We start from the raw sequence: 11492 nt of genomic DNA on the forward strand, positions 1-11492 counted from the left end.
GAGTTCCACATCACGAGAAGAAGCGATCGAGAGGTCAGAACCACCAAATGACCAAAGAGCTGGACTCTGGAGTTCTGATGAGACTTGAGCCAAAAAAAACACTACTTTTACTTTACTCAATGTAAAATAAGTTTATTAGTACATCGTTAATTCATAGGACGAAAGAACTGTTAATCATGAAGAACATGTAATTATCATTATTATTATTATAAACCCTTATTATTAGGCCCGAGCGCCACATGCGCTTGCCCACTTCCAAACCCTCACTAACACTCCTCCCTCATACACGCTCGTGCAGACTAATTAGTAGTAGGAAAATGGAACATTACTGTAGTAAACGGGCGAAGCCCGTGCAAAAGTGCGCACTAAACGATGACGACCGCGAAGCGTTTGCGCTAAGTAGCTCATGAACACGTTCCATCTCTTGCATGTTCCGTGCAGATAAACATGTAATGCAAAAATTGAACATTATTACTGTATCGAGGGCAAATAACACAAAGTGGGCGGAGCCCACTGAAAATTAACGATAGTACCCATCAGTGACCAGGGACCCACACCATGTATAGTTTATGATATTTGAAAAATGGGAAACATTGTTTTCGCATCGGGATATTATTCTTTCTTTCTTCTTCTCGGGACCAACCCCCCTATTTTTTACCCAGTGAACATTGACAAAAAGTCACAAAAATTTGCACACCTCTAAAAATCGTGCCTCTCTACATTCTGGCTAACTCTGGCTAACCCAGCGCCCCCAAATGTACCAAAAATGCATTGACAGATAGGAAATGACCCCAAAAAAATCTGAACATAGAATCATGAAATTTGGCGCAGAGGTAGATGGTGACAAGAGAAGTAAAATATAGTATGACCGCCCAACAAAATGTTGGCCATATCGGATTAAAATTTGCTAAGCATGACTCAGGAGTCTAGGACGTTGGCCAGAAAAAGCTGAAATTTGGTGAAAATGGTGTTGAGGAGTGGGACAAATGTCCAGATTACTTTTATACCTGTCACGGTCTCTGTGCGGCGAAGCCACAAACTGAAGCTCAGAAATTTCCCAAATTTTAAATTTGCTGCCGTTTGCGCAGATAAACTCAAATTTGAATCAGTTGTTATACTCTTTGCCCAAAACCTACTTGAACTGAAGGAAATTATTTTGGCGCAATAGCGCCCCCTATAGAGTGAAATTAAATTTTACATGGAGTGTAAATTAATTACTTTTTTGAATTTTTACAAAATTTGACACAAAATTCCATTTTGGCATCCCGATAAAAAAGGTCAATGAGATCTATGTCATATTTGTTACGGTGTAGCCGTAGCGATGGCAGAAACTTCCCATGTTATTCCAATGGGGAAATCGCCGGCTATATTTAGGCCCGAGCGCCACAAGCTGGCGAGAGGCCTATTAATCTCGTAAGGCCGTGCGAAGCACGGCTGCGAAAGTGCGCCCGTAGTGCGCACGAAATCGAGCGTGAAGCGCTCGCCCACTTCCAAACACTCACTAACGCACTCGTACACTCATGCACGCCCCGTGCATACTAATTAGTAGTAGGAAAATGGAACATTACCGCTGTAAACGGGTGAAGCCCGTGCAAAAGTGCGCACTAAACGAGCACTTTACATTGGGATGACGTGGTCGTCATCCCAATGTAAAGTGCTCATTTGCTCTAAGTAGCTCACGAATACGTTCCCCATCTCTTGCATGTTCCGTGCATATAAACATGTAATGCAAAAATTGAACATTATTACTGTATAGAGGGCCAAAAACACAAAGTGGGCGGAGCCCACTCAAAATTAACAAAAGTACCCGTCAGTGACCAGGCCTTAATCCTGACCATCATCAGCGAAGAAAAGTTTGTTTACTTGACAATATCTTGAAATCGGAAAACTTCAGGAAAAATACAAGTGGATATTGTTGTTCAATGATTCCTTACGGACAGACTGAGTACAAGGATGTACAGAATTAAAGCCGTTTCGTCCGTCATAAACAGCAAACAGGACATGCGTTTGTAAAAGTTGAGACTTTCTCACAAACTATTGGCAATTGCTTCTTGGGGCAAATTATTCAATGTAAATCAACGACATATTCATTTTGTTGAGAAAATAAGCTTTAAAATGATGTATAACTTGTATTGACCACGGAAATAAAAGTGATGATGTAAGAGAATATTTGAGATATAGAAAATGCACCGGCCTCAGGATGTGACAGGTTAAAGCCAACAACGGTTTTAGAATTTAGAATTAAAGTCTATATTTTTCCTCATATTTACATAAAATAAAAAGCAAATAAAACCCACTTCTGCAAGAATACAATATCTATGGAAACACGCCAAAGTCGGACCTAAACAGGATGAAACCCGGCCTGTGGTGAGTGCTTAAACCCGGCCTGTGGTGAGTGCTTAAACCCGGCCTGTGGTGAGTGCTTAAACCCGGCCTGTGGTGAGTGCTTAAACCCGGCCTGTGGTGAGTGCTTAAACCCGGCCTGTGGTGAGTGCTTAAACCCGGCCTGTGGTGAGTGCTTAAACCCGGCCTGTGGTGAGTGCTTAAACCCGGCCTGTGGTGAGTGCTTAAACCCGGCCTGTGGTGAGTGCTTAAACCCGGCCTGTGGTGAGTGCTTAAACCCGGCCTGTGGTGAGTGCTTAAACCCGGCCTGTGGTGAGTGCTTAAACCCGGCCTGTGGTGAGTGCTTAAACCCGGCCTGTGGTGAGTGCTTAAACCCGGCCTGTGGTGAGTGCTTAAACCCGGTCTGTGGTGAGTGCTTAAACCCGGCCTGTGGTGAGTGCTTAAACCCGGCCTGTGGCGAGTGCTTAAACCCGGCCTGTGGCGAGTGCTTAAACCCGGCCTGTGGTGAGTGCTTAAACCCGGTCTGTGGTGAGTGCTTAAACCCGGCCTGTGGTGAGTGCTTAAACCCGGCCTGTGGCGAGTGCTTAAACCCGGCCTGTGGTGAGTGCATCTCTCATCTTTGTCCTTGTCCTGTTTACTCACATTAATGCCAGAGTCATCCATCTCGACTGTCAGAAGCTTGTTAGTCCAACCTCTGCTCCTCTGCCACGTCTGATTCACCCCCTCCTCCTCTTCCTCCTCCTCTTCCTCCTCCTCTTCCTCCTCCTCACTCGCTACTTCCTCTCCTCCTTTTATTCTCTTTTCTCTCCCCATTCCTCCTCTCCCTCCTATAACTCGCTCAGCTCTCTCTCCATCTTTTCTCCCATTCTTTCCCTTCTCTCTTTCTTCACTTACTCCTCTCTCCCTTCCTCTCCTCTCTCTCCCTTCCTCTCCTCGCTCTCCCTTCCTCTCTTCTTTCTCCCTTCCTCTCCTCTCTCTCCCTTCCTCTCCTCTCTCTCCCTTCCTCTCCTCTCTCTCCCTTCCTCTTTTCTTTCTCCCTTTCTCTATAACTTTCCCTTCTCTTCCTTCTTTTCCCTTCTCATTACAGCCTCTCCTTCTGTTCTTCCTCTCCCTCTTCCTCTCTATCACTCTGCTTTACTCCCTCCCTCTCCTGTCCTTGTCTCATCTCCTTTCTTTCTTCCTCTTCTTCCCTCTTCCTCCTCCAGCGTGTCCTGGGTCTGCCCCGGGGCCTCTTCCCGGTGGGACATGCCCGAAACTCCTCCCGAGGGAGGAGCCCAGGAGGAGCAGCGGTTCTACTCCGAGCTCCCCCCGTGTGACTGAACTCCTCCCCCTATCTCTGAGGGAGCGCCCAGCCACCCTCATTTCGACCACTTGTATCCTCGATCATGACCATAGGTGAGGTCAGAACGTAGAGTGACCCATAAATCTAGAGCTTTGTCTTTGGACTCAGTCCAACTGTCAATCACACGCTCCATCAAGACCCGAGATACTTGACCTCCTCCACCTGGGGCAAGGACTCCCCACCCACCTGGAGAGGACAAGGACCCTCCACCCACCTGGAGAGGACAAGGACCCCCCACCCACCTGGAGAGGACAAGGACCCCCCACCCACCTGGAGAGGACAAGGACCCTCCACCCACCTGGAGAGGACAAGGACCCCCCACCCACCTGGAGAGGACAAGGACCCCCCACCCACCTGGAGAGGACAAGGACCCCCCACCCACCTGGAGAGGACAAGGACCCCCCACCCACCTGGAGAGGACAAGGACCCTCCACCCACCTGAAGAGGACAAGGACCCCCCACCCACCTGGAGAGGACAAGGACCCTCCACCCACCTGGAGAGGACAAGACACCTTTTTCCTGTTGAGAACCATGACCTCTGATTTGGAGCTGATTCTCATCCCAGACGCTTCACACTCGGCTCAAACCGTCCCAGTGCATGTTGTCCTCACCCATCTCTTCCACATACCTCCAACTTCCTTCTCCTCTTTCCTTCCTACCATCAGTCCCCTCTTTTTCGCTCTTCCTTCCTCTCTTATTTTTCCTTCTTTCTCCCCTTCTTCCCGTCTTTCCTTCCTCTTCCGTCTTCTCTTCGACCCCCTCATCCCATTCCATCCTCTTCCTCCCCTCTCTCCTCCCTCTCTCCTCCCCCTTCCTCTCCTCCCTCTCTCCTTCCTCTCTCCTCCCTCTCTCCTCACCCTCTCTCCTTCCTCTCTCCTCCCTCTCTCCTTCCTCTCTCCTCCCTCTCTCCTCACCCTCTCTCCTCCCTCTCTCCTTCCTCTCTCCTCCCTCTCTCCTCCCTCTCTCCTCACCCTCTCCTCCCTCTCTCCTCACCCTCTCTCCTCCCTCTCTCCTCACCCTCTCTCCTCCCTCTCTCCTCCCTCTCTCCTCACCCTCTCTCCTTCCTCTCTCCTCACCCTCTCTCCTCCCTCTCTCCTCACCCTCTCTCCTCACCCTCTCTCCTCCCTCTCTCCTTCCTCTCTCCTCCCTCTCTCCTTCCTCTCTCCTCCCTCTCTCCTCACCCTCTCTCCTCCCTCTCTCCTTCCTCTCTCCTCCCTCTCTCCTCACCCTCTCTCCTTCCTCTCTCCTCACCCTCTCTCCTTCCTCTCTCTCCTCCCTCTCTCCTTCCTCTCTCCTCCCTCTCTCCTCACCCTCTCTCCTCCCTCTCTCCTCACCCTCTCTCCTCACCCTCTCTCCTTCCTCTCTCCTCCCTCTCTCCTTCCTCTCTCCTCCCTCTCTCCTCACCCTCTCTCCTCCCTCTCTCCTCCCTCTCTCCTTCCTCTCTCCTCCCTCTCTCCTCACCCTCTCTTCTCCCTCTCTCCTCACCCTCTCTCCTTCCTCTCTCCTCCCTCTCTCCTTCCTCTCTCCTCACCCTCTCTCCTTCCTCTCTCCTCCCTCTCTCCTTCCTCTCTCCTCACCCTCTCTCCTTCCTCTCTCCTCCCTCTCTCCTTCCTCTCTCCTCACCCTCTCTCCTTCCTCTCTCCTCCCTCTCTCCTCACCCTCTCTCCTTCCTCTCTCCTCCCTCTCTCCTTCCTCTCTCCTCACCCTCTCTCCTTCCTCTCTCCTTCCTCTCTCCTCACCCTCTCTCCTTCCTCTCTCCTCCCTCTCTCCTCACCCTCTCTCCTTCCTCTCTCCTCCCTCTCTCCTTCCTCTCTCCTCACCCTCTCTCCTTCCTCTCTCCTCACCCTCTCTCCTTCCTCTCTCTCCTCCCTCTCTCCTTCCTCTCTCCTCCCTCTCTCCTCACCCTCTCTCCTCCCTCTCTCCTCACCCTCTCTCCTCACCCTCTCTCCTTCCTCTCTCCTCCCTCTCTCCTTCCTCTCTCCTCCCTCTCTCCTCACCCTCTCTCCTCCCTCTCTCCTCCCTCTCTCCTTCCTCTCTCCTCCCTCTCTCCTCACCCTCTCTTCTCCCTCTCTCCTCACCCTCTCTCCTTCCTCTCTCCTCCCTCTCTCCTTCCTCTCTCCTCACCCTCTCTCCTTCCTCTCTCCTCCCTCTCTCCTTCCTCTCTCCTCACCCTCTCTCCTTCCTCTCTCCTCCCTCTCTCCTTCCTCTCTCCTCACCCTCTCTCCTTCCTCTCTCCTCCCTCTCTCCTCACCCTCTCTCCTTCCTCTCTCCTCCCTCTCTCCTTCCTCTCTCCTCACCCTCTCTCCTTCCTCTCTCCTCCCTCTCTCCTCACCCTCTCTCCTTCCTCTCTCCTCCCTCTCTCCTTCCTCTCTCCTCACCCTCTCTCCTCCCTCTCTCCTCCCTCTCTCCTTCCTCTCTCCTCACCCTCTCTCCTTCCTCTCTCCTCACCCTCTCTCCTTCCTCTCTCTCCTCCCTCTCTCCTTCCTCTCTCCTCCCTCTCTCCTCACCCTCTCTCCTCCCTCTCTCCTCACCCTCTCTCCTCACCCTCTCTCCTTCCTCTCTCCTTCCTCTCTCCTCACCCTCTCTCCTTCCTCTCTCCTCCCTCTCTCCTCACCCTCTCTCCTTCCTCTCTCCTCCCTCTCTCCTTCCTCTCTCCTCCCTCTCTCCTTCCTCTCTCCTCCCTCTCTCCTCACCCTCTCTCCTTCCTCTCTCCTCACCCTCTCTCCTTCCTCTCTCTCCTCCCTCTCTCCTTCCTCTCTCCTCCCTCTCTCCTCACCCTCTCTCCTCCCTCTCTCCTCACCCTCTCTCCTCACCCTCTCTCCTTCCTCTCTCCTCCCTCTCTCCTTCCTCTCTCCTCCCTCTCTCCTCACCCTCTCTCCTCCCTCTCTCCTCCCTCTCTCCTCCCTCTCTCCTCACCCTCTCTTCTCCCTCTCTCCTCACCCTCTCTCCTTCCTCTCTCCTCCCTCTCTCCTTCCTCTCTCCTCACCCTCTCTCCTTCCTCTCTCCTCCCTCTCTCCTTCCTCTCTCCTCACCCTCTCTCCTTCCTCTCTCCTCCCTCTCTCCTTCCTCTCTCCTCACCCTCTCTCCTTCCTCTCTCCTCCCTCTCTCCTCACCCTCTCTCCTTCCTCTCTCCTCCCTCTCTCCTTCCTCTCTCCTCACCCTCTCTCCTTCCTCTCTCCTTCCTCTCTCCTCACCCTCTCTCCTTCCTCTCTCCTCCCTCTCTCCTCACCCTCTCTCCTTCCTCTCTCCTCCCTCTCTCCTTCCTCTCTCCTCACCCTCTCTCCTTCCTCTCTCCTCACCCTCTCTCCTTCCTCTCTCTCCTCCCTCTCTCCTTCCTCTCTCCTCCCTCTCTCCTCACCCTCTCTCCTCCCTCTCTCCTCACCCTCTCTCCTCACCCTCTCTCCTTCCTCTCTCCTCCCTCTCTCCTTCCTCTCTCCTCCCTCTCTCCTCACCCTCTCTCCTCCCTCTCTCCTCCCTCTCTCCTTCCTCTCTCCTCCCTCTCTCCTCACCCTCTCTTCTCCCTCTCTCCTCACCCTCTCTCCTTCCTCTCTCCTCCCTCTCTCCTCCCTCTCTCCTCACCCTCTCTCCTTCCTCTCTCCTCCCTCTCTCCTTCCTCTCTCCTCACCCTCTCTCCTTCCTCTCTCCTCCCTCTCTCCTTCCTCTCTCCTCACCCTCTCTCCTTCCTCTCTCCTCCCTCTCTCCTCACCCTCTCTCCTTCCTCTCTCCTCCCTCTCTCCTTCCTCTCTCCTCACCCTCTCTCCTTCCTCTCTCCTCCCTCTCTCCTCACCCTCTCTCCTTCCTCTCTCCTCACCCTCTCTCCTTCCTCTCTCCTCCCTCTCTCCTTCCTCTCTCCTCACCCTCTCTCCTCCCTCTCTCCTCCCTCTCTCCTTCCTCTCTCCTCACCCTCTCTCCTTCCTCTCTCTCCTTCCTCTCTCCTTCCTCTCTCCTCCCTCTCTCCTCACCCTCTCTCCTCCCTCTCTCCTCACCCTCTCTCCTCACCCTCTCTCCTTCCTCTCTCCTTCCTCTCTCCTCACCCTCTCTCCTCCCTCTCTCCTTCCTCTCTCCTCACCCTCTCTCCTTCCTCTCTCCTTCCTCTCTCCTCACCCTCTCTCCTTCCTCTCTCCTCCCTCTCTCCTCACCCTCTCTCCTTCCTCTCTCCTCCCTCTCTCCTTCCTCTCTCCTCCCTCTCTCCTTCCTCTCTTCCCTGTGTTAGTCCACTTTCCTCTTTTCATTTTCTGCCTGGATAGCGTCTTGATTCGTCTCTCCGTCGTCGTCCATCATTACGCGTCACATTTGAATATTTAAACTCTCCTCCTCCTCTTCTTCCTCTGTGTGTGTTTTCCTCTGTGTGTGTGTGTGTGTGTGTGTGTTTTCCTCCTCTGTGTGTGTGTGTGTGTGTTTTCCTCCTCTGTGTGTGTGTGTGTGTGTGTGTGTTTTCCTCCTGTGTGTGTGTGTGTGTGTGTTTTCCTCCTGTGTGTGTGTGTGTGTGTTTTCCTCCTCTGTGTGTGTGTGTGTTTTCCTCCTCTGTGTGTGTGTGTGTGTTTTCCTCCTGTGTGTGTGTGTGTGTCTGTGTTTTCCTCCTCTGTGTGTGTGTGTGTTTTCCTCCTCTGTGTGTGTGTGTTTTCCTCCTCTGTGTGTGTGTGTGTGTGTGTGTGTTTTCCTCCTGTGTGTGTGTGTGTGTGTGTTTTCCTCCTGTGTGTGTGTGTGTGTGTTTTCCTCCTCTGTGTGTGTGTGTGTGTTTTCCTCCTCTGTGTGTGTGTGTTTTCCTCCTCTGTGTGTGTGTGTGTGTTTTCCTCCTGTGTGTGTGTGTGTCTGTGTTTTCCTCCTCTGTGTGTGTGTGTGTTTTCCTCCTCTGTGTGTGTGTGTGTGTGTGTGTGTGTTTTCCTCCTCTGTGTGTGTGTCTGTGTTTTCCTCCTCTGTGTGTGTGTGTGTTTTCCTCCTCTGTGTGTGTGTGTGTGTTTTCCTCCTCTGTGTGTGTGTGTGTGTGTGTGTTTTCCTCCTCTGTGTGTGTGTGTGTGTTTTCCTCCTGTGTGTGTGTGTGTTTTCCTCCTGTGTGTGTGTGTGTGTGTTTTCCTCCTCTGTGTGTGTGTGTGTGTGTCTGTGTTTTCCTCCTCTGTGTGTGTGTGTGTGTGTCTGTGTTTTCCTCCTCTGTGTGTGTGTGTGTTTTCCTCCTCTGTGTGTGTGTGTGTGTGTGTGTGTGTGTGTGTTTTCGCTGTCATTGGTGGAAACAGTGGTCATCTCTCACTGTCAGCTCTCGTGTGTGATGGAGATGCCATCGCGCTCGTCCCTTTCACTTGAGCTAATGACCAATAGAAAGATGAAGAAGGCGACGCCGTGTTCACTGATGCTAAATATTGATTTTGAGAAACGGATTTGAAGGAAAAAAGGTGTTTGGGTTTGTTTATGCGAGAGAGAGAAAGTCATGTGATAAAAGGGTTAAACCAGGGCTAAACCAGGGTTAAACCAGGGCTAAACCAGGGCCAAACCAGGACTAAACCAGGACTAAACCAGGACTAAACCAGGGTTAAACCAGGGTTATACCAGGGCTAAACCAGGGCTAAACCAGGGCCAAACCAGGACTAAACCAGGACTAAACCAGGGTTAAACCAGGGTTAAACCAGGACTAAACCAGGACTAAACCAGGGCTAAACCAGGGCCAAACCAGGACTAAACCAGGACTAAACCAGGGTTAAACCAGGGTTAAACCAGGGCTAAACCAGGGCTAAACCAGGGCTAAACCAGGGTTAAACCAGGACTAAACCAGGGTTAAACCAGGGCCAAACCAGGACTAAACCAGGACTAAACCAGGGCTAAACCAGGGCTAAACCAGGGCTAAACCAGGACTAAACCAGGGTTAAACCAGGACTAAACCAGGACTAAACCAGGACTAAACCAGGTCTAAACCAGGGTTAAACCAGGACTAAACCAGGACTAAACCAGGGTTAAACCAGGACTAAACCAGGGCTAAACCAGGGCTAAACCAGGACTAAACCAGGACTAAACCAGGACTAAACCAGGGCTAAACCAGGTCTAAACCAGGTCTAAACCAGGACTAAACCAGGGTTAAACCAGGACTAAACCAGGACTAAACCAGGACTAAACCAGGGTTAAACCAGGACTAAACCAGGACTAAACCAGGGTTAAACCAGGACTAAACCAGGACTAAACCAGGGCTAAACCGGGAGTTTACAGTAAATTCAATGCTGTTTATTGAAGTCAAAAGTGGAGAAAAGAAAAGGCAGAGGATATTAAAATGTATAAGATGATTGTAATAAGTGCTGACGTGAGAGGAAGAGATTCAGCGAAAGTAAAGTATTCAGGCTCTGAGAAGAAGAAAGGGAGGGAGAGAGAAGGAGCAGAGAGAGAGAGAGAAGGAGCAGAGAGAGAGAGAAGGAGCAGAGAAAGAGAGAAGGAGCAGAGAGAGAGAGAAGGAGCAGAGAGCAATGGCTCCTCTGTTTTCTCTCTCTGTCTCTCTAAACTTCCATCAGTTTGTTTCGTCAGATTAAACGCAAAATACCCAGAAAGTTGTTTCTTCTGTTTGATCCTGATCCAGGACCTGGACGTGGATCAGGATCTGGACCTGGATCAGGATCTGGACCTGGATCAGGACCTGGACCTGGATCAGGATCTGGACCTGGATCAGGACCTGGATCAGGATCTGGACCAGGACCTGGATCAGGACCTGGATCAGGACCTGGATCAGGACCTGGACCTGGATCAGGACCTGGACCTGGACCTGGATCAGGATCTGGACCTGGATCAGGACCTGGATCAGGACCTGGATCGGGATCTGGACCAGGACCTGGATCAGGACCTGGATCAGGACCTGGATCAGGACCTGGACCTGGATCAGGACCTGGATCAGGACCTGGACCTGGACCTGGATCAGGATCTGGACCAGGACCTGGATCAGGACCTGGATCAGGATCTGGACCAGGACCTGGATCAGGACCTGGATCAGGACCTGGATCAGGACCTGGACCTGGACCTGGATCAGGACCTGGATCAGGACCTGGACCAGGACCTGGATCAGGACCTGGATCAGGATCTGGACCAGGACCTGGATCAGGACCTGGATCAGGACCTGGATCAGGACCTGGACCTGGATCAGGACCTGGATCTGGATCAGGACCTGGACACTTCTGGGCCGGTGCTTGAGCAGAACGCGAGTGTGAAAGTGAAAGTTGTGGTGTGTCTCGTCTGTGATCGAAGGGCACGCGCCTGTGAGGAGAATATTAACGCTCGTATTTATGTGGCATATTTAGCGCGATAAGGCTGAAAAATGGCAGCGCTCACCAAAAAAACCCTCACACAGAGAGAAACGCAGAGAAACGGGATAAACGCTCGACGAAAGCGAGAAGACGCGAGGAACGAGGCGAGAATCAACAATCGCACTTTAATTTGGTCTCCATTTTAATGAGGAAGTGTCAGCAGAAGGCACTGAGTCTGAACGCGGCTAATGCAGCGGCATCAAGATCACGCCGTTCTGTCAGAGCGGCAAATCAACTTTACACCGCGATAGAGACCGCGACACGGAGCCGTACGACTGACACGGAGCCGTACGACTGACACGGAGCCGTACGACTGAGACACGGAGCCGTACGACTGACACGGAGCCGTACGACTGACACGGAGCCGTACGACTGACACGGAGCCGTACGACTGACACGGAGCCGTACGACTGACACGGAGCCGTACAACTGAGACACGGAGCCGTACGACTGACACGGAGCCGTACGACTGACACGGAGCCGTACGACTGCGACACGGAGCCGTACGACTGACACGGAGCCGTACGACTGACACG

The sequence above is a fragment of the Eucyclogobius newberryi genome, unplaced genomic scaffold (assembly GCF_026437365.1).
Source record: "Eucyclogobius newberryi isolate DKJ021-1_F unplaced genomic scaffold, fEucNew1.0.hap1 SCAF_429, whole genome shotgun sequence".
In the NCBI taxonomy this organism is placed as follows: domain Eukaryota; kingdom Metazoa; phylum Chordata; class Actinopteri; order Gobiiformes; family Gobiidae; genus Eucyclogobius; species Eucyclogobius newberryi.